A 27,575-nucleotide genomic window follows, 5' to 3' on the forward strand; every position below is an offset into this window, starting at 1 on the left:
AGATCTGAAGGGCAAAGAACATATCAGATATAACTGCAGTCAGCTTGTCTTCTTCAGTCTGCAGAAAGTCATGCAGGAAATTTAAGGGAAACCTTTTCACCTACAGAATGGGACTGTTTGGAATCCATCACCACAGGGAGAGCGAGAGATGAATCACAGGGAAGGATTTAAAAGGACTGACATAGAACAGAAATACTGGCAGGGACCAGCTAGGCAGTTGACTCCCTAATATTGGATATGTTGTAGGTTCACTGAGTACCTGAGACAGAGTTTAAAATAAAACTGATTTATTTGTCACAAATCCAGAATATTAAACTCCAGCCCCATTAAATGTGAACATCAGAAAAAACTCCTCCCATGCCCAGTACCAGGGTGCAGAACTGGGTGTGGTTCGCAGCAGCAATAACTGCAGAGTTTGACACCAACAGTCACTTGTGAACTTGCCTTTGGATTTGGTAACTGTGATGGTTAAATATCCAGCATACAACTTCCTTAAACTTTCTCCCCAGTGTGAACTCGGCAGTGCTTCCGAAGGTGGGATGAGTGACTGAACCCCTTCCCACATTCAGAGCAGATGAATGGCCTTTCCCCAGTGTGAACTCGGTAGTGTGTCAAAAGGTTGCATGACTGAGAAAATCCCTTCCCACATTCAGAACAGATGAACGGCCTCTCTCCAGTGTGAACTCGCTGATGTTGTTTCAGGTAAGATTGGTAAATGAATCCCTTCCCACATTCTGAGCAGGTGAACGGCTTCTCCCCAATGTGAACTCGCTGATGTACCTTCAGTTGAGATGACTGAATGAATCCCTTCCCACAGTCTGAGCAGGTGAATGGCCTCTCTCCGGTGTGAACTGACTGGTGTGTCAGTAGGTAAGATGACCGAGTGAATCCCTTCCCACAGTCTGAGCAGATGAATGGTCTCTCTCCAGTGTGAACGTGCTGATGCAGCTTCAGTAGAGATGATCGAGTGAATCCCTTCCCACAATCTGAGCAGGTGAATGGTTTCTCCCCTGTGTGAACGCGCTGGTGTGCCAGTAGGCTGGATAAGTGTGTGAATCCTTTCCCACAATCTGAGCAGGTGAATGGCCTCTCCCCTGTGTGAACTCGCTGATGTACCTTCAGTTGTGATGACTGAGTGAATCCCTTCCCACAGTCTGAGCAGGTGAACATCATTGCCCCACTGTGAACCAACTGTTGTGTCTGTAGGAACTGGTGAACTCTCTTGTATGTATTCACCGATATCTGCCTGTGGATGAGTATCAGTGTGAATCACTTCTCACAGTCTGAACAGATGAGCAACCTCTCCACAGTGTGATCTCAGTCAATGGTCAGCAGATCCAGATTACCGAGTGAATCTCTTCCCACACATTGGACAGTCTCTCTCCCTTGTGAACTCACTGGTGTATCTGTGGATCGACTGAGTGAGTGAATCTCTTCCTACACACAGAGCAAGTGAATGGCCTCTCACTGCAGTGAAATTTCTGTCGTATCATCAGCTTGGATGACAGAATGAATCGCTTCCCACAGACAGAATAGATCAGCAAATGCTGGTGTGTTCTCAGCACCCCGGTTCCAGTGGATTTCACTGAGATACATCTTCACCTCCTAAGATCAACAACAGATATATCAATGTTACAAAGGAAATATCTGGTCACTCCTTAAATACCTGACAGAGACACTGGAACTGACATGTTGTTGTGTTTCAGATTCCTATACACAGATTCTTTGTCATTTCCAAGCTGTAAAAAGATTTACAAAAGACATCAATGGGTGAAGGACAGCATTTCAGATGAGATCAATTTAGTCTCTATAGTGATGTCTGACATCATACTGTTACAGTGAGGTTGAACCCAAGTTGGAGGAACAACTCCTGATCTTCTAACTGAGTACAGATCAGGGACCGGACAAACCATCCAGTTCTCTGTTTTCCTGTCTGTATTAGAATGGACCGTTCCTGGCCATCTTCAATCTGTGATATGCCTCAGTTTGTCTCTCTCCACTTGTGTTATTTCAAGTTCTGGTCATGTCCCACAGAGCACATGATATTACATGGCTGATCCTGGAGACTTTCTAATTACTCTGATGCCCCCTCAGGCGGTGAAATCATTTGATTGAACATGAAGGGGAGAAGGGCAGTATTATTTCTATTTGGAGTGTGGCCCTTCTGTGATGTGAAAGCTACAGTCACTTGTTACCCGGGAGAAAGGTATTTGATATAAGACACAGGAGCTGAATTTAGACCACTTGGCCCATCGAGCCTACTCCGCCATTCCATCATGGCTGTCCTTGTACCCCACTCCACCCCAAACACCTGCCTTCTCGCCCATATCCTTTGATGCCCTGACCGATCAGGAAACAATCAACTTCCACCTCAAATATACCAAAGGGCTTGGCCTCCACCGGAGTCTGTGGCAGAACATTCCACAGATTCATTACCCTCTGGCTAAAAAAAAATTCTTCCTTGCCTCTGTTCTAAAAGGTCACACCTCAATTTTGAGGCTGTGCCCTCTAGTTCTGGATACCCCCACCAGAGGAATGATTCTCTCCCTATCCACCCTATCTACTCCTTTCAACATTCAGTACATTTCAGTGAGATCCCCATGCATTCTTCTAAATTCCAGAGAGTCCAGACCCAAAGCTGCCAAACACTCCTCATATGTTAACCCCTTCATTCCCAGAATCATCCTGTGAACCTCCTCTGGGCTCTCTGTAATGACAACACATCCTTTCTGATATAGGACCAAAAACTGTTGACAACACTCTAAGTGCGGCCTACTACTGTCTTATAAAGGCTCAGCATTATCTCCTTGCTTTTATATTCTATCCCCCTTGAAATAAATGCCAACATTGCACTTGCCTTCTTTACCACAGACTCAACCTGTAAATTAACTTTCTGGGAGTCTTGTACAAGGACTCTGCACCTCTGATGTTTGAACCTGCTCACCATTTCGATGATATTCTGCACTATTGTTCCTTTCACCAAAATGCATTATCAGACTTTTCCCAACACTGTATTCCATCTGCCCATTCTTCCAATTTGTGTGTTCTGCTGCAATTGCACTGCTTCCTCAGCACTACCTACCACCTATCTTCCTATCATCTACAAATGTGGCCACAAAGCCATCAATTCCATTATCTAAATCATTGACAAACAATGCGATAAGTGGTGGTCCCAATACTGACCCTGAGGAACACCACTTGTCACTGGCAGCCAACTAGAAAAGGCCCCTTTTATCCCCACTGCCTCCTGCCCATCAGCCATTCCTCTATCCATGTCTGTATCTTTCCTGTAACACCATAGGATTTTATCTCATTAAGTAGCCTTATGTGAGGCACCTTATCAAATGCCTTCTGAATACCTAAGTAAGTGACATCCACCGCCTCTCTTTTGTCCATCCTGCTTGTTACTTTTTTGAACAATTCCAACAGATTTTTCAGGCAAGTTTTCCCTTTACAGAAACCATGCTGACTTTGATTTATTTTATCATTAGTCTCAGGCACTCCGAAACCTCATCCTTAATAATGAACTCCAACATTTTCCCAACCACTGTTAGGCTAACTGGCATATAATTTCCTCTCTTTTGTCTTCCTCCCTTCTTAAAGAGTGGAGTGACATCTGCAATTTTCCAGACTGCTGGGACCATGCCAGAATCAAGTGACTCTTGAAAGATCATGACCAATGCATCCATTATCTCTTCAGCAACCTCGCTCAGGACTCTGGGATCTAGTTCATCTGCTCCACGTGACTTATCCATCTTAAGGCCTTTCAGTTTGCCTGGCACTTTTCCTTTGTAATAGCAATGGAACTCACTTCTGCTGTAGACTGTAGACTTCGGTAGACTGAAGCAAAGTGCCCATTAAGTTCATCTGCCATTTCTTTGTCTTCCATTACGACCTCCCCAAGCATCATTTCCAGTGGTCTAATATCAGCTCTCACTTCCCTTTTATTCTTTAAATAACTAAAATACATTTATCTATAAAAGTAATAGATCTTTCAGAGGCACCATCTTTCTCTTTTTTTTTATTCTTTTGTCTTCACCATTAATGTACCCCTCAGCATCGTTTCTTAACTCTTTATTAAGTTTGCTTAGTATTTGTATGTTTGTTTTACTTTAAAATAAACTGAAATCTTAGAATTCAGTCTGCTCGCCATTTTTGACTTCTGTAAGAACAGTAAGGATTAAAAAATAAACAATTTGGCGCCCAATCACAGGACGATTATTTGAAGAAAAAAAAACATGCACTAAACTGACGATACTACATTGATCGGCCTAATCTCAAATAATAGCAAGGCAGCCTACAGAGAAGAAGTCATCACCCTGACACAGTGGTGTCAAGAAAACAACCTCTCCCGCAATAACAAAGAACCTGGTTGTGGACGACAGGAGGAATGGAGACGGGCTAACCCCTATTGACATCAATGGATCTGGGGTTGAAAGGGTGAACAGCTTTAAGTTCCACAGCATAAACATCACCAAGGATCTCACATAGTCCATACATACCGGCTGTGTGGTGAAAGAAGCACAACAGCACCTCTTTCACCTCAGAAGGTTGAAGATGTTTGGTATGGGCCCCCAAACTTTAAGAACTTTCTACAGGGGCAAAATCGAGAGCAGTCTGACTGGCTGCATCACTGCCTGGTATGGGAACTGTACTTCCCTCAATCACAGGGCTCTGAAGAGAGTGGTGTAGACATCCCAGCGGATCTGTAGATGTGAACTTCCCATGATTCAGGACATTTACAAAGACAGGTGTGTAAAAAAGGCCCGAAGGATCTTTGGGAACCCGAGTCACCGCAACCTCAAACTGTTCCAGCTGCTACCATCCAGAAAATGGTACCGTAGCATAAAAGCCAAGGCCAACAGGCTCCGGGACAGCTTCTTCCACCAGGCCATCAGACGTAACATAAACATCTTTACTCCATGTATGTGAAGGATGTAAGTAATAAAGTCAATTCAATTCAAAAAATGAAATTTTAATTGTGCAGCTAGGCGGCAAGACATTACTCCGTTCCTCAACAGTCCGTGAGTAAATCTCTTCAGTAAAGGGAGTCTAAGCATGAGTAGAACCTGTAAGTTGTGGCGAATTTTTCGTGGTTGGATAACCTGTGTGGGGGCGGTACAGATGATCGTAAATTCAGAAATTGATATTATATTCACAACAGGATTGCGAGTTGTCAGACAAGGGGCCAAAGAAAGTTTTAAAATATTGGACAACGTTTGGTTTGTGATATGATGTTATAGTCACAATGGGGTTGTGACATTTCTGACATCTAAAAGTGAAGAGTACTCCTTAAGATCGAAACTAGTACAATGGCTAAAGCTTTGAAACAGACCTTGAATTCCCAGCTGCGAGGGAAAAGTTAACTGAAATTTTAGGCGCTTACTTAAGCAATGCATATAAACTTGATACCGTTGGCAAAGAAATGTGCTATCGAAGCTCTAAGTCTAGCGAGTCTTAAAAGTGACGTTGAAGCAATATGTTGTAAGATCAAAAAGATGTGGTCGGGAACTAAAGACAGTTTAGATCCAGCAACCTTAATGGAGCTGCGAACGTGCAAGTCCTTAAAAACGTGAAAATCAAATGGATGTAAAAGGGGGGAAATGCAGAACATAATAAAAGAGCAGTATTAAATATATAATAAATCAGCAAAAAAAACGATTTCTACATTCACGGAGCAGGTGAAACAACAACATGCAATCTATGTCCACAGTCAAGAGCTTTGTTCAGAGTTTGAAACTGAAATAAGACAAATCCGCGCGGCATTCATGTGCGGTTCGGCCAACACCCCGCCTCCCCAGTGGGCGGTGTTACATTGATATCAATCATGTTGAAAGGCAGCCAACACTCTCTCAACCCCAAAAACAGCGACACCCTGGGAACTCCAAGGAACTGCAAAGTGATACTTAACAGACATAGTGGCTTAAGTGATGATGACAGTAATTTGCCTTGCGGTCATGGCAAGACTTGCCCCAGTAAAACTTAAGAGGACGAAAACACACAAGACTGATGATGAAGTTGTTTACAATATATATTAATGACTTGGATGAGGGAATCAAATGCAGCATCTCCAAGTTTGCGGATGACACGAAGCTGGGTGGCAGTGTTAACTGTGAGGAGGATGCTAAGAGGATGCAGGGTGACTTGGATAGGTTGGGTGAGTGGGCAAATTCATGGTAGATGCAATTTAATGTGGATAAATGTGAAGTTATCCACTTTGGTGGCAAAAATAGGAAAACAGATTATTATCTGAATGGTGGCCGATTAGGAAAAGGGGAGGTGCAACGAGACCTGGGTGTCATTATACACCAGTCATTGAAAGTAGGCATGCAGGTACAGCAGGCAGTGAAAAAGGCGAATGGTATGCTGGCATTTATAGCGAGAGGATTCGAGTACAGGAGCAGGGAGGTACTACTGCAATTGTACAAGGCCTTGGTGAGACCACACCTGGAGTATTGTGTGCAGTTTTGGTCCCCTAATCTGAGGAAAGACATCCTTGCCATAGAGGGAGTACAAAGAAGGTTCACCAGATTGATTCCTGGGATGGCAAGACTTTCATATGAAGAAAGACTGGATGAACTGGGCTTGTACTCGTTGGAATTTAGAAGATTGAGGGGGGATCTGATTGAAACGTATAAGATCCTAAAGGGATTGGACAGGCTAGATGCAGGAAGATTGTTTCCGATGTTGGGGAAGTCCAGAACGAGGGGCCACAGTTTGAGGATAGAGGGGAAGCCTTTTAGGACCGAGATTAGGAAAAACTTCTTCACACAGAGAGTGGTGAATCTGTGGAATTCTCTGCCACAGGAAACAGTTGAGGCCAGTTCATTGGCTATATTTAAGAGGGAGTTAGATATGGCCCTTGTGGCTACGGGGGTCAGGGGGTATGGAGGGAAGGCTGGGGCGGGGTTCTGAGTTGGATGATCAGCCATGATCATAATAAACAGCGGTGCAGGCTCGAAGGGCCAAATGGCCTACTCCTGCACCTATTTTCTATGTTTCTATGTTTCTATGAAAGGAAACTGGAGGTTTGTCATCAACCACCAGATCCAGAAAAAAATGACAAATGGTCTAGGGAAGTTACACACCTAAAAACAGAAGCTTAAAGACTTGGGTTGAACTTTAACAAATCAAGAATATATACAAATTGCATCCATATGATGGCATTCAAATTTTAGCTATCATGCTAACAAGTCAGCAAATAAACCAGTTGCCATGATAGTAAGGAGAGGATACACAGAATTTTACCAGCTGATTAGGTAGCAATTAAGACACAGTTGGACAGACAAGCCCCAAACCAGACTGATTGAAAGAAAGTAGTTATTTGCAAACTAAAGCCTCCAGAGGATGTTTGGCTCAGTTCCTCAGGAATACCAGGAATAAACAAAGTAATATCAAAGATGCTATATATAGCCTACTCATGTCAACTTTTATGGATGGTTTGAAACAAGGTATTGCCAAAATGGTGAAGCTGACAAAAGCAAACGAGTGAAACCGCTGTTTGCTACAGCGAACTGGTACAATCTGCTAAAGAAGTGTAGCGGGATTTTGACGTCCGAGTAAGATCGGGACAGACGGGTCAGTGGACTCCAGCTGATAACCAACAGAAGAATTGGAATTGGATATGAAAATTAAACCTGCTTCTCAGTGGGGTTCTACTCTTGGAGTGGTTCATTGGAAGCAGGACCCACCTTGATTCCTGACGAGTAGGTTCTTGTCAAGAAACTGCATTAGGAACCCCTGGGAGCTGGGTGAAAAGGTCCTTACCTAGTACTGTTAATTATTAATTTAGCAGTTAAGGTAGAAGGTGAAAGTAAGTGGATACTCGCCAGCCACTGCAAGTGAGCTAAAGTGACTCCAGATTAAGACAAGTACTGTGGGAAGGCTTCAAGCATGAATATAATTACTGGACATTATTGTCATAATCTACATTTTTGTGTATGTTTAAACGTGGTAACATAGATACTTCAAGTGTTTCTGCCAGGTCCTTATAGAATCAAAAGGGGGTCTGTTGGAAACCACTTTTTTTTAAGTCATACGTTTTATAAGATTTGAACTTTTTAACAAACTTGCAAATTCCAAACTTACCCTTTTGCATCATTTCTCAGATCTTTATTTAGTTTGCTCAATAATTGTATGTTTGTTGGTACTTTAAAGGCAATTGAATCTTACAATTAAGACAGCTAAGGATCAGAAAATAACGACATATCTGTCTCAAATATCAAAATTCTTCACGGGAATATTTGTGTCTGGTGACAGCAGATTCCATCCTTGAACCCAGTAATTCTACTTTTGCCTTTGACAAACCCAAATCTCTGACAAGGTCATTTAGCTCAGCTTGAGTTATCAGATGAGGCTCACTCGGCATAAACGATTTAAAACCTGTTTCAGTATCGTTTTCCATTCCTGGCTGGTGCGTACGACATCTTCGCCTGCTTCCTCTAGACTCCATGTATCTGCTGGCTTTGGTACTGGAAGTCTATCGCCATGCAGCACAAGTCTGAAGGGAGACGGGGCCATTCAATGGATTTCTTGTTTTCAGCAGAGAAACCAGACACACTGGTCAGACAGAAGTAGCAGCCTGTCACATGACCCTTCTGTACTCGCCATTCATCGGGACAATACTTCTGAGCCAAGCTCGAAGATCGACAGGGCATATTGCAGGACAAATGTGAGGAGCCCAGGCTTTGTCTTGGTCGCAAATTTTACACCCGAAATAGAGTTCATAGGCTTTCTCAGGAAGAGGAGTCATGCTCTCTCTTTAAGCGTATACCTGCCACAAATATAACAAAGTATCGCGGCTGTTGCAACATTGGCAAGACTTTTGATATCATAAATACTCCTGAAAATACAATTGCTTTATTATAATGAGTACACGCAATATGCTATGCACGTAAACACAAGGAATTCTGCAGATGCTGGAAATTCAAGGAACACACATCAAAGTTTGGTGAACGCAGCAGGTCAGGCAGCATCTCTAGGAAGAGGTACAGTCGACGTTTCGGGCTGAGACCCCTCGTCAGGACCCTTCCTGACCAAGGGTCTCGGCCCGAAACGCCGACTGTACCTCTTCCTAGAGATGCTGCCTGGCCTGCTGCGTTCACCAGCAACTTTGATGTGTTGCATATGCTATGCACGTATAGCCGGCGCATCAACGTGATCGCAAACCAGTATAATGTAAACGCAATGCACAGAACATTATGATGCTTTATAGCCTTTCTAAAACATGTCCTGCCACGCAGCATCAGCCCTGACTAAGCATGCCCAGACATGCCTGGGCAGCTTTCAGCTTACATTGTGGGTAACATTTTAACTGACTTGAATTACGAATTTAAATAACAAATATAGGGAATTTCGAAAAAAAATGGAGTGTGATAGGGAAATTTCATGGTCAATCTCCGATCAGCAGTTCAAAACTCATACACAGAAAAGTATTCAGGAAGCACAATCTTTGTTGCCGTTTACGCGATTTGTTTTTCTTTTGCTCGTGGGGAAGGGTTGTCCTGGAGTGCAGGGCCAGAGTGATCCGGAACTCGCAACAATAGTCCCGCAGTCGCGGTGTGGACACCCGCCCAGAGCCGCGATCCTACCTGCTGCCGACCCTCAAGATCCTGCCGTGCACTAAGCGCATGCGCGATTTCCGGGACCTAGCCGTGCCATCTGCGCGTGCGTATTTGATCGCCGTGTATCCAATGGCGAATTCTGAAGTGCGGAGGTTTCGAGGGGACTAGAATATAAAAACAAGGATGTAATGCCGAAGCTTTATAAGGTATTGGTCAGACTGCACTTTGTGAGCAGCTTGGGGCTCCTTATCTAAGAAAGGATGTACAGTACTGGCATTGGTAAGGGTCCAAAGGATGTTCATGAAAACGATAAGGCTAACGTTTGATGACCGCGTACCCCGGGACATGCCCGGTCCTTTCCCTCTCGCAGCTGGGACCGAGGCGGATAGATGAGTCTTTCTTACATGGGTGTTTCTGGGTAGAGGGGCAGCCATGGGCGTGATAGGTAGCGTAGGCGGAGGGAATGGCAGTGGATGGATCTCTCAGACACTGCCGAGCTCTACCTATCTAAATCCAAAGATGAAGAAGTCGGAACAAAGATATAGTTGCTGATTAATCTCGGATAAAGAGTCAATGAAAATATAATTTAGTTTTGCATGGGGATAAAAGAACAATCCTTCTATCAGATTGAGTTCTCGAGAAAATCAGCTTTGCGCTATTCCTCTTGTTCTGGACGTTGCTATCAGTGGGCCAGTGTTGGAGTGGCTTTGGCTCGTCAGTCTTGGGCGAGGTAAGTATCTAGTAATTTTGGTGTTTTGAGCAGCAGCCAGTCGTGTAGATCCGACACATGAGAAGACGTAGCTCGCTCAGGTTCGCTGTTTGGGTACATAGGGCAGCAACTCGCGACAGTTTGGTGTTTTGAGCAGCGGCCATTCAGCAGTTGGGATTGATTGGCAAGAACAAATTAAAATAAGGCAGTGGAATGCAGAAAAGCCATTCTTCGAGTGCACAGTGTTACAGTGGGGATTTTGAGGCTTCATTCAGAAAGTGAAAAGCTGTTGGTAGCTTTTTCCCAGTTTAGTTATTGTTTGTATTTGGATCAGTTAGAACAGTAGGGATGCCAGGCAGGATAGCTGAATGCTCCTCTTGTGGGATGTGGCAAGGCAGGGGTTGATAAATAGGGCATATAGAAAGGTAGTTATAACCAAGGTGTAGGACACTAGAAACTGGGTGACAATCAGGAAGGTGAAAGGGATTAAACCACCAGTGCAGAAACCCCCATGGCAATCCCCCTCAACCACTTGGGATACTGTTGGGGGGGGGGGGGGATGACACTGTGTTTCTGGCACTATGATTAATAAGGGGAGTGAGGGAGAAGAGGTGGGCTATGGTGATAGGGGATTTGTTAGAGAACAGAAAGGAGATTCTGTGGGTGAGTGAGGCTCCCAGATGTGCCTGTGTCTGGGATATCTTGTATCGAGTCCTCAGCATTCTTAATTGGGAGAACGAGAATGGCCATGGTCCATGTCGGTATCGATGATGTAGTTAGAAAGAGTGATGAAGTTCTGCATAGGGCATTCAATAAATTAGATGCTAAAGGGCAGGACCTCTAGTGTAGTGATTGCAGGATTGCTGCCCATGCTACGTGCTAGAGAGGCCAGAACTGGGAAGATTATACAGTTTAATACATGACTGAGGAGTTGGTGTAGGAGGGAGGGCATAATATTTTTGGATCAATGGGCTCTCTTCCAGGGAAGGTGGGACCTGTACAGAAATGTTTTACATCTGAACTGGAGGGGGACTATTACCCTAGCATGAAGGTGTGTTCATGCTGCAGGTAGGTGACCCAGTGATGGAAGTATTTCAATGCATGAAGTATTGTAGAAAAGGCAGATAAGTTCAGAGCATGGATCAACACATGGAATTATGATATTGTACCCATTAATGAGACTTGAACGCAGGTAGGGCAGAATTGGCAGCTCAGTATTCCATGGTATTAGATGTGACAGAGCAGGAGAGATATAGGTATGAGGTGGTGCTACTAGTCGGGAAAAATATCAGAGTCAAGTTTATTATCACCGGCATGTGTTGTGAAATTTGTTAACTTAGCAGCAGCAGATAGAGTGGACAGAGAGTATTTGTTTCCCAGAGTTGAAGTATCTAATACCAGAGGGCATGCATTGATGGTGAGAGGGGGTAGGTTCAAACAGTATGTGAGGAATAGTTTTTTATTCAGAGTTGTGGATGCCTGGAATGTGCTGCTTGGTGTGGTGATAGAGGCAAATACATTAGAGGCTTTTAAGAACTCAGCAGGTCAGGCAGCATCCATGGAAAAGATCGGTCGACGTTTCGGGCTGGAACCCTTCGTCAGGTTCTGGCCCGAAACGTCGACCGATCTTTTCCACAGATGCTGCCCAAACTGCTGAGTTCCTCCAGCGGGTTGTGAGTGTTGCTTTGACCCCAGCATCTGCAGATTATTTTGTGTTTATGAGAGGCTTTTAAGAGATGTTTAGAGAGGCACATGGATGTAAGGAAGATGGAGGGATGTGGACATTGTGTAGGTAAGAGGGATTCGTGTTTGGGTGTTTTTTTTTTTAAATTTGCTTTTTAGCTGGTTCGGCACAACATTGTGGGTCAAATGGTCAATTCTCGTGCTGTACTATTCTATATTCTACGTTCTTAACACTTATGTAAATGTCATCTTTTTTCTTTCTTCTTCAAGTCAAGTCATGTAGCAGTCAGCAAGACCAGAGGTTAACAGCACTTAGCCCAGTAGAGATTGATCATTACCAACATTCTCTATTAAGTCTGTATGTCAAGTCACAAACATGAAGCTTTCAGAGGAGCTGCTCCAGAAAAATGCCTCTCATAGAAGACAGATCTTGGTTATAGGCCTGTACTGGCAACTTGCCTTGGTTTTGAACTGGAAATGATTAGAGTGCTTAAGTTAAAGGAACCCTTAGAGGCAAGTGATCATAAGATGACAAAATTCACCTTGCAATTTGAGAAGGAGAAGCTAAAGGGTGTATTTCATAATCTGAATCAGGTTTATTATCACCATGAAGTTTGTTAACTTAGTAGCAGTTCAATGCAATACATAATATAGAAGAAAAAAGTAATAATAAGTAAATCAATTGCAAAATATGGATATTGAATAGATTTTAATTCATGAAAAAAACCCAGAAATAATATATATTAAAAAGTGAGTTTCCTGGTGGTGACTGATGGAGTAACAGCAATCTTGTGTTGCTCCAATTTTAATTATCTTACTATTTCCAACCTGTCTTGAAACTTTTTAAAGTGTGATATTCTTTCATTATGGCTGGAAGGAGTGCAGAGGTACTAAAAAGGATGGTTTTCCTGCCTCTTTGGATTCTATTATGGAATTGCTACAAAGTCATACACAAGAAGCCCCTGAGAAGTTTCAACAATTTGGCACTGAATTTAAACAAATAGATGGTAAATTGGACTCTGTTCAACAAACTCTTAATGAACACGATAAACATATCAAGAATAATGAGGAAAATTTGTTGGCTCTGGAAACGGAAGTGAATGAATTGCAGAAGCTTTGTGAAAAGCAATCAAAGTCCAATGAAAAGTTAAGACAGAAGATTATTGACCTAGAAAATAGAAGTAGAAGGAAAACTTACGGGTTTTAGGTCTCAAAGAATTAATCGAAGGTAACCATCCTATGGAGTTTTTTGCAAATTTTTTGCAAGAATTATTTCCAGAGATTTTGATGTCTGTGCCTATGATTGAATGAGTTCACAGACTTCCTCTGTTTAGGTCTCCTAATGCTCAGAAACCAAGATCAGTGATGATCTACTTTCATGAATTTAAAACAAAGGAGCTCTTAATTCGCGAATCTCGTCGAAGAGGCATGATTGACTATAATGGTCACAAGATTAGAATTGTTGAAGATCATTCCCCTGAGGTTATGCAGGAACACGTTAAATTCAAAGAAGTTATGTCCGAGTTTTTTAATATGGGTTTCAAGCCTTCCCTTCGCTACCCAGCCCGACTCAGAATTACACTTAAAAACGGTTCTTCTGAATGGTTCCGCTCGACTATTGAAGCACAAAAGTTTTTAAAATCCAAAGGTTAAATCCCAAGGCTAACAGTTTAATTTCCCCTTACATGAAGACATAAGATTAAATAAGAAACTTTTAATTCGCAAATCCCGTTGAAGGGCATGTCTGGTTATAAGATTCTCTAAGGTTATTCACTTGAGGTTATGCAGGAGTGTATTAAGTTTAAACAAGCTCTGTTGGAATTTTTTTTTAACCCATCCCTTGGCTACCCAGTTTGACTGAGAATCTAATTAAAGATGTATCCTTCGAATGGCTTTGTTTGAAGATTTTTTAAAATTTGAAGGCTAATTGCTTAGTCTTTTTTTCCATGAAGATATAAGATTAATGTTCAATGTCTATCTATGAATAATTGTATCTTTTACTTTTGGTAAACCTTTCTAACTAATTTTCCTTTCATATTTTTTAATACTATATTTTTGATATATGAGGGCTGAATCTCTTGTTTGAGTTTTGTTTAGTCTAGGTTGGAATAAGTATCCTTGAACCAATTGGAGTGATCACCAGGTTTTTTGGTGGTTTGTCAGTAGTTTGTAGATGCCGACTTTCTATTGGTCGGTTTTCTTTCTTTGGAAGGTGGGCGGGGTTATGGTTTTTTTTCCCTAGAAGCTGTTTTCGAATTTATAGCCAACTTGTTGATCGGTTACCATTTCTCAAGGCTTATAGCTTGGTTTTTAACTTACATTTTAACCCTTCCTTTAAATAATATTAAAAATGGACCAAACTATTAATTTACTCAGTTTTAATGTGAAAGGGTTAAATCACCTTGTTAAACGTAATAATATTTTTGCTTATATTAAGAACAGAAGGATGACAGGAGTGAAGGTAGGACTGATTAGAGATAAAGGTGAGAAGATGTGCCTGGAGGCTGTTGAAGTGAGCGAGGTCCTTAATGAATACTTCTCTTCGGTATTCACCAATGAAAGGGAACTTGATGATGGTGAGGACAATATGAGTGAGGTTGATGTTCTGGAGCATGTTGCTATTAAAGGAGAGGAGGTGTTGGGAGTTGTTAAAATACATTAGGATCGATAAGTCCCCGGGGCCTGATGGAATATTCCCCAGGCTGCTCCATGAGGCGAGGGAAGAGATAGCTGAGCCTCTGTCTAGGATCTTTTTATCCTCGTTGTCCATGGGAATGGTACTGGAGGATTGGAGGAAGGCGAATGTTGTCCCCTTGTTCAAAAAAGGTAGTAGGGATAGTCCGGGTAATTATAGACCAGTGAGCCTTACGTCTGTGGTGGGAAAGCTGTTGGAAGACATCCTTAGAGATAGGATCTATGGGCATTTAGAGGATCATGGTCTGATCAGGGACAGTCAGCATGGCTTTGTGAAGGGCAGATCGTGTCTAACAAGCCTGATAGAGTTCTTTGAGGAGGTGACCAGGCATATAGATGAGGGTAGTGCAGTGGATGTGATCTATATGGATTTTAGTAAGGCATTTGACAAGGTTCCACATGGTAGGCTTATTCAGAAAGTCAGAAGGCATGGGATCCAGGGAAGTTTGGCCAGATGGAGTCAGAATTGGCTTGCCTGCACAAGGCAGAGGGTTGTGGTGGAGGGAGTACATTCAGATTGGAGGATTGTGACTAGTGATGTCCCACAAGGATCTGTTCTGGGACCTCTACTTTTCATGATTTTTATTAACGACCTGGATGTGGGGGTAGAAGGGGGGGTTGGCAAGTTTGCAGACGACACAAAGGTTGGTGGTGTTGTAGATAGTGTAGAGGATTGTCGAAGATTGCAGAGAGACATTGATAGGATGCAGAAGTGGGCTGAGAAGTGGCAGATGGAATTCAACCCGGAGAAGTGTGAGGTGGTACACTTTGGAAGGACAAACTCCAAGGCAGAGTACAAAGTAAATGGCAGGATACTTGGTAGTGTGGAGGAGCAGAGGGATCTGGGGGTACATGTCCACAGATCCCTGAAAGTTGCCTCACAGGTAGATAGGGTAGTTAAGAAAGCTTATGGAGTGTTAGCTTTCATAAGTTGAGGGATAGACTTTAAGAGTGCCGATGTAATGATGCAGTTCTATAAAACTCTGGTTAGGCCACACTTGGAGTACTGTGTCCAGTTCTGGTCGCCTCACTATAGGAAGGATGTGGAAGCATTGGAAAGGGTACAGAGGAGATTTACCAGGATGCTGCCTGGTTTAGAGAGTATGGATTATGATCAGAAATTAAGGGAGCTAGGGCTTTACTCTTTGGAGAGAAGGAGGATGAGAGGAGACATGATAGAGGTGTACAAGATAATAAGAGGAATAGATAGAGTGGATAGCCAGCACCTCTTCCCCAGGGCACCACTGCTCAATACAAGAGGATATGGCTTTAAGGTAAGGGGTGGGAAGTTCAAGGGGGATATTAGAGGAAAGATTTTTACTCAGAGAGTAGTTGGTGCATGGAATGCACTGCCTGAATCAGTGGTGGAGGCGGATACACTAGTGAAGCTTAAGAGACTACTAGACAGGTATATTAAGGAATTTAAGGTGGGGGGTTATATGGGAGGCAGGGTTTGAGGGTCGGCACAGTATTGTGGGCTGAAGGGCTTGTAACGTGCTGTAACGTGTTCTATGTTCTATTAAGATTCCTATTTTTTTTTACAAGAAACTCACATACGCAAATGTGATAATCTACAGTTTTTTAGCCATTGGAATGGCCTTTGTTTTCACTCTTCTTTTCAGGCCAAATCTAGAGGAGTTTCAATCATATAGATAATACACTTTCCTTTGTCCAACATAAAGTAGTGTCTGATACTAATGGACGTTTTGTTATAATCTCAGGAAAACTGGATAATAAGTTAATAGTCATTGCCAATGTGTATGCCCCAAATGTAGATGACCTAGGATTCTTTGAACGTTTTTTTTTCTTTTTTTTTTACCAGATCTGAATCTTTATTCTCCGGTGATGGCAGGAGATTTTAACTGTTGGCTAGACCCAATCTTAGACCGATCATCTTCTAAACCAGTGTCTCTTAATAAATCAGCTTTGTTTATTCAATTCTTTTTATTGAAGTGTAGTATAGTTGATGGTTGGAGTTTCTTACATCCCTTAGGTAGGGAATATTTGTTTTTTTTCCCATGTTCATCACATATATTCCAGGATTGATTTTTTTTATCGATAGTCAAATTATCTCATCAGTTCGTTCCTGTGAATATAAACAGATTGCCGCTCCTATATTTTTTATCTTTAAAACTCCCTGGTCTTCTTCAAACCAACAGCATTTTAATACAATTTTGTTATCTGATAAGGATTTTTAAAAATTTCTAGAGAAGCACATTATTTTGTTTTTTGAAGAGAATAAAAAGGAAGAGATTTCTAATCTTATTGTATGGGATACTTTCAAGGTCTATATTAGAGGATAAATTATTTCTTATATTGCGAGTGTTAAGAATAAAGCTAATAATGAAGGTATTGAATTAGCCAATCAATTAAAACAATTAGATCAAAAATATGCTATAGCTCCAGATCCTGTTTTATATAAAAGACGTGTTGAAGTTAAAACTAAATATGTTCTTCTGTTAACATATCCAATTGAAACTCAACTTCTTAAAGATAAAATTCAATTTTACATTCATGGAGATAAATCAGGAAAAGTATTAGCCAACCAATTTAAAAACTTCTGTAGTTAAATGACAAATTAAAGAAATTTGCAAAACTAATGGTGATAGGACAAATGATTATTCTGAAATAAAGGATACTTTAAGAGAATTCGATTTTAAACTTCATAGTTCTGACTCCCCTAAAGATAATACTGTAATGAACAATGTTTTAGATCAATTAAATATTCTGCAGATAACTGCAAACAGATGGATCAACCCATTTCTTATGAGGAAGTAGCCGAGGCTATAGGTTCATTTCACTTGGGGAAGGCTCTGGGACCAGATGGATTTTCTGGAGAATTTTATAAGGCTTTTTCTTCATTAACTATACCGCAGTTACACTTAGTCTTTTTGGATTCTTTCAAATTGGGAAAAAGAACAAGGATCCAACTGAATGCTCTTCATATAGGCCAATTTCATTACTTAATGTAGATACTAAAATTCTTTCTAAAGTTCTGGCTCATAGGATTGAAAATATTTTACCTTCTATTATTTCTGATGATCAGACTGGATTTATTAAAAACTGACATTCCCATTTTTATATACGCCATGTATTAAGTTTTATTTACTTTCCTTCTCAGGAGATATCGGAATGTGTGATATCCTTAGGTGCTGAGAAGGCCTTCGATCGGGTTGAATGGAATTATTTATTTAAAACCTTAGAGAATTTTAATTTTGGACCAGATTTTATTCAATGGATTAAATTACTTTATTTATCTCCTTCTGCTCGAGTTCTTACTAATTTTCAAAATTCCAAACCATTTAAACCTCATCACGGAACTAGACAAGGTTGTCCATTGAGTCCTTTGCTTTTTGATGTAGCTTTAGAACCCCTTGCTATTGCTTTTTTAGAATCTAATGATATCTGTGGTATTTTAAGGAGAGGTATCACCCACAAAATATCGCTTTACGCTGATGATCTATTGCTTTTTATCTCTAATGTTGAAATTTCGTTACCTTGTGTACTTACCCGTTTTAGCCAGTTTTCAGGATATAAATGAATCTTCATAAAAGTGAATTATTTCCTTTAAATAATTCGGTATCAAAATACTAATCTTCCTTTTAAAATTGTAAGGAATCAATTTACTTATTTGGGTGTAACAATCACTAAGAATTACAAATACCTGTTTAAAGAAAACTTCTTCACTTTATTGAACCATGTAAAAAAGATATTATTAAATTGGTCACCTCTTTCAGTATTGTTGATTGAATGAATTAATTCTGTTAAAATGAATATTTTACTTAAATTTCTATATCTTTTTCAGGCTTTTCCTGTTTTAATTCCAAAATACTTCTTTGACTCTTGAATCTATTTTATCCTCCTATATATGGAAAATTAAACGTCCTCGTTTAAATAAAGTTCATGTTCAAAAACCTAAAAATTCTGGAGGTTTAATCTTACCTAATTTTAGGTTTTATTACAGGGCAGTTAATATATCATAGTGGGCACGTGGCCAAGTGGTTAAGGCATTGGACTAGCGACCTTCAGGTCGTGAGTTCGAGCCCCAGCCGAGGGAACCTGTTGTGTCCTTGAGCAAGGTACTTAGTCACACATTACTCTGCGCTGACACTGATTCCAAGCTGTATGGGTCCTGATGCCCTTCCCTTGGACAACATTGGTGTCGTGGAGAGGGGAGACTTGCAGCATGGGCAACTGCTGGTCTTCCATACAACCTTGCCCAGGCCTGCGCCCTGCAGAGTGAAGACTTTCCAGGCACAGATCCATGGTCTCGCAACGGATGCCTTTTAATATATGATATCTTATGTTTTGGATATATTATATTAATCGTGTAGATTGGGTTTCTTTAGAAGCTCATTCTGTTCATAAATTTTCTATTATTTCTCTTCTTGGATCCTCACTTCCTTTATTTGTAAGTAAACTAACTGATAATTTAATAGTTAAACATACTCTGAGGATCTGGATGTAATTTAGAAAACATTTTGGTTTATTGAGATTTTCCCTTTCTAGTCCCATTTATTCTAATTTTTTTAAAAACCCTCCATGACTAATTTAGTTTTTAAAGAATGGGACAGGTTGGGTATTAAATGTTTTTGGGATCTGTTTGTTGGAGGAAATCTTTTTTCATTTGAGCGATTGTCAGCTAAATATAGCCTACCCAAAACTCACTTTTTTAGATATCTACTAACTAGAGATTTTCTAAGATCTCAATTTATGTACATTTCCTATAAGCTCAGATAAGAACTTACTAGATGTAATTTTTAATTTGACACCTTTTTATAATGGTTCAATGTTCGTAATATTTATGGTCTGTTACTGGAGATGAGGAATGTTCCTTTAGACAAAATTAAGAATCTCTGGGAATAAGACTTACAGACATCAATATCTGAGGAAACTTGGAATGAAATTTTTAAAACTGGTTAATACGTCATCGCTATGTGCTCGCCATTCCTTCATACAATTTAAGGTGGTACATTGAGTCCATATGACTAAAGATAAACTATCTTGTTTTTATTCGGATATATCTCCCTATTGTGACAGATGCAATAATGGAGAAGCTTCATTAATTCATATGTTTTGGACTTGTCCATGTCTTGAAAAATATTGGAAGGAAGTTTTTCAAACTTTTTCTTTACTTTTCAAAGTCAATTTTAAGCCTAATCCTCTGTCGGCCCTATTCGGTATTGTTGCTGGACAAGATATCAAGTTGAAGACATCAGATTTACATATTTTGGCTTTTAGCTCTCTTATAGCTAGGAGGGCACTTTTGTTTAAAAGGAAAGATGTTTCTCCTCCTACTCATGCTCAATGGTTATGTGACGTTATAGAAACATAGAAAAGTAGGTGCAGGAGTAGGCCATTCAGCCCTTCGAGCCTGCACCGCCATTTATTATGATCATGGCTGATCATCCAACTCAGAACCCTGCACCAGCCTTCTCTCCATACCCCCTGATCCCCGTAGCCACAAGGGCCATATCTAACTCCCTCTTAAATATAGCCAATGAACTGGCCTCAACTGTTTCCTGTGGCAGAGAATTCCACAGATTCACCACTCTCTGTGTGGAGAAGTTTTTCCTAATCTCGGTCCTAAAAGGCTTCCTCTTTATCCTCAAACTGAGACCCCTCATTCTGGACTTCCCCAACATCGGGAACAATCTTCCTGCATCTAGCCTGTCCAATCCCTTTAGGATTTTATACGTTTCAATCAGATCCCCCCTCAATCTTCTAAATTCCAACGAGTACAAGCCCAGTTCATCCAGTCTTTCTTCATACGAAAGTCCTGCCATCCCAGGAGTCAATCTGGTGAACCTTCTTTGTACTCCCTCTATGGCACGGATGTCTTTCCTCAGATTAGGGGACCAAAACTGCACACAATACTCCAGGTGTGGTCTCACCAAGGCCTTGTACAACTGCAGTAGTACCTCCCTGCTCCTGTACTCGAATCCTCTTGCTATAAATGCCAGCATACCATTTGCCTTTTTCACCGCCTGCTGTACCTGCATGCCCACTTTCAATGACTGGTGTATAATGACACCCAGGTCTCGTTGCACCTCCCCTTTTCCTAATCGGCCACCATTCACATAATAATCTGTTTTCCTATTTTTGCCACCAAAGTGGATAACTTCACATTTATCCACATTAAGTTGCATCTGCCATGAATTTGCCCACTCACCCAACCTATCCAAGTCACCCTGCATTCTCTTAGCATCCTCCTCACAGCTAACACTGCCGCCCAGCTTCGTTTCATCCGCAAACTTGGAGATGCTGCATTTAATTCCCTCATCCAAGTCATTAATATATATTGTAAACAACTGGGGTCCCAGCACTGAGCCTTGCGGTACCCCACTAGTCACTGCCTGCCATTCTGAAAAGGTCCCGTTTATTCCCACTCTTTGCTTCCTGTCTGCTAACCAATTCTCTATCCAATACCTTACCCCCAATACCATGTGCTTTAAGTTCGCACACTAATTTCCTGTGTGGGACCTTGTCAAAAGCCTTTTTCAAAATCCAAATATACCACATCCACTGGTTCTCCCCTATCCACTCTACTAGTTACATCCTCAAAAAATTCTATGAGATTCGTCAGACATGATTTTCCTTTCACAAATCCATGCTGACTTTGTCCGATCATTTCACCGCTTTCCAAATGTGCTGTTATCACATCTTTGATAACTGACTCCAGCAGTTTCCCCACCACCGACGTTAGGCTAACCGGTCTATAATTCCCCGGTTTCTCTCTCCCTCCTTTTTTAAAAAGTGGGGTTACATTAGCCACCCTCCAATCCTCAGGAACTAGTCCAGAATCTAACGAGTTTTGAAAAATTATCACTAATGCATCCACTATTTCTTGGGCTACTTCCTTAAGCACTCTGGGATGCAGACCATCTGGCCCTGGGGATTTATCTGCCTTCAATCCCTTCAATTTACCTAACACCACTTCCCTACTAACATGTATTTCACTCAGTTCCTCCATCTCACTGGACCCTCTGTCCCCTACTATTTCTGGAAGATTATTTATGTCCTCCTTAGCGAAGACAGAACCAAAGTAATTATTCAATTGGTCTGCCATGTCCTTGCTCCCCATAATCAATTCACCTGTTTCTGTCTGTAGGGGATCTACATTTGTCTTTACCAGTCTTTTCCTTTTTACATTTCTATAAAAGCTTTTACAGTCCGTTTTTATGTTCCTTGCCAGTTTTCTCTCATAATCTTTTTTCCCCTTCCTAATTAAGCCCTTTGTCCTCCTCTGCTGAACTTTCAATTTCTCCCAGTCCTCAGGTGAGCCACTTTTTCTGGCTAATTTGTATGCTTCTTCTTTGGAATTGATACTATCCCTAATTTCTCTTGTCAGCCATGGGTGCACTACCTTCCTTGATTTATTCTTTTGCCAAACTGGGATGAACAATTGTTGTAGTTCATCCATGCAATCTTTAAATGCTTGCCATTGCATATCCACCGTCAATCCTTTAAGTGTCATTTGCCAGTCTATCTTAGCTAATTCACGTCTCATACCTTCAAAGTTACCCCTCTTTAAGTTCAGAACCTTTGTTTCTGAATTAACTATGTCACTCTCCATCTTAATGAAGAATTCCACCATATTATGGTCACTCTTACCCAAGGGGCCTCTCACGACAAGATTGCTAATTAACCCTTCCTCATTGCTCAAAACCCAGTCTAGAATAGCCTGCTCTCTAGTTGGTTCCTCGACATGTTGGTTCAAAAAACCATCCCGCATACATTCCAAGAAATCCTCTTCCTCAGCACCTTTACCAATTTGGTTCACCCAATCTACATGTCATGCTTAGATTTAGAGAAGATTTGTTGTTCAATTTCTGAATCTCGTCAAGACTTTCAAACATTGTGGGGACCCTTTCTGAATTATTTTCAAAACTTTAAAAACCCTCAATTCATTGTTTAAATTTAGATGTTGGCTATTATTTATTTTTATTATACGAGAAGGTATTTTACCTTTTTTACCTCCTTAACAGCTTCAGTCTTGGTAGGGGGTTAGATGTTCTTTGTAATAAGTTAGTATATTTCAATATAACTTTGACTAAGGGTAATGAGATTGTTATTATGAATAGATACAATGTAATTGGTAGTTGTTTTTTTTGACCTTTATATATACCTGTATTCTGTATTCTTTTATGTAGAAACTAATAAAAATATTGAAAAGAAAAGTAAGGTAGTGTCCAAGGGTTCGATGTCCATTTAGGAATCGGATGGCAGAGGGGAAGAAGCTATTCCTGAATCACTGAGTGTGCGCCTTCAGGCTTCTGTACCTCCTACCTGATGGTAACAGTGAGAAAAGGGCATGCCCTGGGTGCTGGAGGTCCTTAATAATAGACGCAGCCTTTCTGAGACACCACACTTTGAAGATGTCCTGGGTACTTTGTAGGCTAGTACCCAAGATGGTGCTGACTAAATTTACAACCCTCTGCAGCTTCTTACAGTCCTATGTAGTAGCAAACCCTCCCAAACCAGACAGTCATGCAGCCTGTCAGAATGCTCTCCACGGTACATCTATAGAAGTTTTTGAGTGTATTTGTTGACATACCAAATCTCTTCAAACTTCTAATGAAGTATAGCCACTGTCTTGCCTTCTTTCTAACTGCATCGATATGTTGGGACCAGGTTAGATTCTCAGAGATCATGACACCCAGGAACTTAAAACTGCTCACTCTCTCCACTTCTGTTCCCTCTATGAGGATTCGTATGTGTTCCTTCATCTTGACCTTTCTGAAGTCAACAATCAGGTCTTTTGTCTTACTGACATTGAGTGCCAGGTTGTTGCTGCGACACCACTCCACTAGTTGGCATATCTCACTCCTGTATGCCTCTCATTACCATTTGAGTTTCTACCAACAATAGTTCTATTATCAGCAAATTTATAGATGGTATTTGAGCTGTTCCTAGCCGCACAGTCATGTGTATATAGGAAGTAGAGCAGTGGGCTAAGCACACACCCCTGATGTGCACCAGTGTTAATCATCAGTGAGGAAGAGATGTTATCACCAATCTACACAGATTGTGGTCTTCCAGTTAGGAAGTCGAGGATCCAATTGCAGAGGGAGGTACAGAGGCCCAGGTTCTGTAACTTCTCAATCAGGATTGTGGGAATGATGGTATTAAATGCTGAGCTACAATTGTTGAACAGCATCCTGACATAGGTGTTTGTGTTGGCCAGGTGGTCTAAAGCCGTGTGAAGAGCCATTGAGACTGCATCTGCTGTTGACCTGTTGTGGCGAAAGGCAAATTGCAATGGGTCAAGGTCCTTGCTGAGGCAGGAGTTCAGTCTAGTCATGACCAACCTCTCAAAGCATTAGTCCTGATGAAGGGTCTCGGCCCGAAACGTCGACTGTACCTCTTCCTAGAGATGCTGCCTGGCCTGCTGCGTTCACCAGCAACTTTGATGTGTGTTGCCCTCAAAGCATTTCATCACTGTAGATGTGAGTGCTACTGGGTGATAGTCATTAAGGGAGCTCACATTATTCTTCTTAGGTACGTGGTATAATTGTTGCCTTTTAGAAGCAAGTGGGAACTTCCACCTTTGGCAGTGAGAGGCTGAAAATTTCCTTGAATACTCCCACCAGCTGGTTGATTTGAAGTGGAAATAGATAAATATTTATGTAAGTGAGGAACTGAAGGGTGGAGGAAATGGGCACAGGAGGTGGGATCAGCAGAGATCTGCCACAATTGTGTTGAATAGCCATGAACCCATAAGAAATAGGAGCAGAAGTAGGCCATTTGGCCCATTGAGTCTGCTCTGCCATTTCATTATGACTGTTTTGGAACAAATGAGGTGCTTACCGAATATAAGAAATGAAAGAGAACACCTATGAAAGGAATCAAGAGGGCTAAAGAAGGCAAGAGGTTGCCCTAGCAGACAGAGTGTAGAAGAATCTGAAGGGATTCTACAGATATGTTAAAAGCAAAAGTATTGCAAGAGACAAATTGGTCCTTCAGAAGATCAGAATGGTAATCCATTTATGGAGCCAAAAGAGATGAGGGACATCTTAAATAAATGTTTTGCATCTGTGTTTGCTCAGGAAATGGACGCAGAGGCCATTGAAGTGAGGCAAATTAGTATCAACTTCATGGTCTCTATACAGACTACAGAGGAGGAAATGTTTGCTGAACTGAGGGAAATTATGGTGGATAAATCCCCAGGGCCTGACAAGATGTTCCCTTGGACCCTGCGGGAGCAAGTTGCAGACATTGCCAGGGCCCAAGCAGAGATATTTAAATCATCCTTAGAAACAGGTGAGCTACCAGAGGATACTTTTATACTTTATACTTCATTGTCGGCAAACAATTTGATTCTGCGCTTCCAGCTCCCTGGAATAAAAATCGATAGTAAATATTAAAAATTTAAATTATAAATCATAAATAGAAAAATTAGAAAAATGGAAAGTAAGATAGTACAAAAAAACAAGATGCAGGTCCAGATATTCAGAGGGTTCGGCCCAGATCCGGGTCAGTCTTATCACAGTTGGAAAAAGCTGTTCCCAAATCTGGCCGCACAAGTCTTCAACCTCCTGAGCCTTCTCCCGGAGGGAAGAGGGATGAAAAGTGTGTTGGCTGGGTGGGTTGTGTCCTTGATTATCCTGGCAGCACTGCTCCGACAGCATGGGGTGTAAAGTGAGTCCAAGGATAGAAGATTGGTTTGTGTGATGTGCTGCCATGATCTTCTGCAGCTTCTTCCGGTCTTGGACAGGACAACTTCCATACCAGGTTGTGATGCACCCTAGAAGAATGCTTTCTACGGTGCATCTATAAAAATTAGTGAGGGTTTTAGGGGACAGGCCAAATTTCTTCAGTTTTCTCAGGAAGTAAACTCTGCTTGATTGGACCAAGTCAGGTCATTTGTGATATTGACCCCGAGGAACATAAAGCTTTTGACCTGTTCCACTTGCGCACCACTGATGTAGATTGGGTCGTGCGGTCCGCTACTCCTTCTGAGGTCAACAACCAATTCCTTCGTCTTGCTGACGTTGAGGGATAGGTTATTGTCTTCGCACCATGCCACCAGGTTCTTAATTTCCTCTCTGTACTCAAACTCATCATTACCCGAGATACGGCCTACAATTGTTGTGTCATCAGCAAACTTATATATTGAGTTCGATGGAAACTTGGCTACACAATCATGGGTGTACAGTGAGTACAGCAGGGGGCTGAGTACACAGCCTTGTGGGGCACCGGTGCTCAGAGTGATTGTAGAGGACAGCTTCTCCCCTATTTTTACAGCCTGGGTCGTGTCTGTGAGGAAGTTGAAGATCCAGCTACAGATCTGAGTGCTAAGGCCCAGATTCCGGAGCTTAGGAATCAGTTTATTTGGAATGATGGTATTAAAGGCAGAGCTGTAGTCGATGAAAAGGAGCCTTGCATATGCATCTTTATTCTCCAGGTGTTCTAAGGAGGAACGTAGGGCCAGAGAGATGGCATCTGCCATTGACCTGTTGCTCCAGTAGGCGAATTGCAAAGTGTCGAGGTTGACCGGTAGGCTGTGGTTGATGTGTGCCATAACCAATCGCTCGAAGCACTTCATAGCAATTGATGTCAGAGCCACAGGTCGATAGTCATTCAGGCATGCCACCTTGCCCTTCTTCGGCACTGGGATTATCGTTGCCTTCTTGAATCACGAGGGGATCTTAGACTGAAGCAAGGAGCAGTTGAAGATGTCAGCAAACACTCCAACTAGCTTGCTCGCACAGGCCCAGAGAACCCATCCCGGGATGCCATCTGGGCCCGTCGCCTTCCTTGGATTTATCTTCAGGAAGGCCCTTCTAACGTCCTCCTTGGTGACGATAAATCTCGATGCCACCAGGTCCGGTTCATCCGGAGGGAGCGGGACGCTCCTCTTCTGTTCGAATCTTGCGTAGAATACGCTAAGTTCGTCAGGAAGAAGAGCGCCACGGTTATTGATATTCCCAGCCTTTTCTTTGAGCCCAGTGATCTCATTTAGACCCTGCCATAGTCGACTGGCATCTCTCTGGTTAGCCTGGGCTTCCAGCTTGGCTCAATATTGCCTCTTGGCGCCCTTAATGGCTTTCCGGAGTTCACGCCTGGATTCCGTGTAGCGACTGGTATCCTCGGACATAAAAGCTGCAGCTCCAGCCTTCAAAAGGGACTTGACCTCATAATTCATCCAAGGTTTCCGGTTAGGGAATACCCGGATCGTCTTGAGAGACACACAGTCCTCCATGCATTTCCAGATAAAGTCCGTGACAGCTGAGGCATACTCATTGCGGTTAGCTGCCGAGTCCTTGAATACTAACCAGTTCACCGATTCAAAGCAGTCATGGAGGACCTCATCCGTTTCCTCCGTCCAACGCGACACTACTTTTCACACCGTGACCTCCCACTTCAGTTTCTGTTTGTAAGCCAGGGGAAGGAGTACGGCCTGATGGTCCGATTTTCCGAAGTGAGGTCATGGGACGGAACGGTAGGCATCCTTGACTGCTATGTAGCAGTGGTCAAGTATATTCGGGCCTCTAGTGGGGCAGGAGACACGTTGGTATAACTTTCTCAGCGCCTTTCTGAGGTTGGCCTGGTTAAAGGATTGGAGGATAGCTGATGTTGTTCCGTTGTTTGAGAAAGTTTCCAACAATAAAATCAGGAAATTATAGGCTGGTGAGCCTGACAAAGTTATTGGAAGGTATTCTAATATACTAATAGTTGGATAAACTTGGACTGATTCAGGAAGGCATCATATGTGATAAGTCATGTCTAACCAATCTTATAGAATTTTTCAAGGAAGTTACCAGGAAAGTGGATGAAAGCAAGTCAGGGATGTTGTCTACATGGCCTTTTGCAAGGCATTTGACAAATACCCGCATGAGAGATTGGTCAAGAAGGTTCACTTGCTCGGCATTCAAGGTGAGGTAGTAAGTCAGATTAGATACTGGTTTTGTGGCAGAATTCAT

General features: G+C 41.9%; 1 pseudogene; it reads right to left on the reverse strand.

The window, feature by feature from the left end:
• Positions 1-270: 270 nt before the first annotated feature.
• The window catches only part of LOC140204659 (uncharacterized), a 69,113-nt pseudogene continuing 41,808 nt past the window's right edge, over positions 271-27,575 (reverse strand).

The sequence above is a fragment of the Mobula birostris genome, chromosome 11 (genome assembly GCF_030028105.1).
Source record: "Mobula birostris isolate sMobBir1 chromosome 11, sMobBir1.hap1, whole genome shotgun sequence".
NCBI lineage: Eukaryota > Metazoa > Chordata > Chondrichthyes > Myliobatiformes > Myliobatidae > Mobula > Mobula birostris.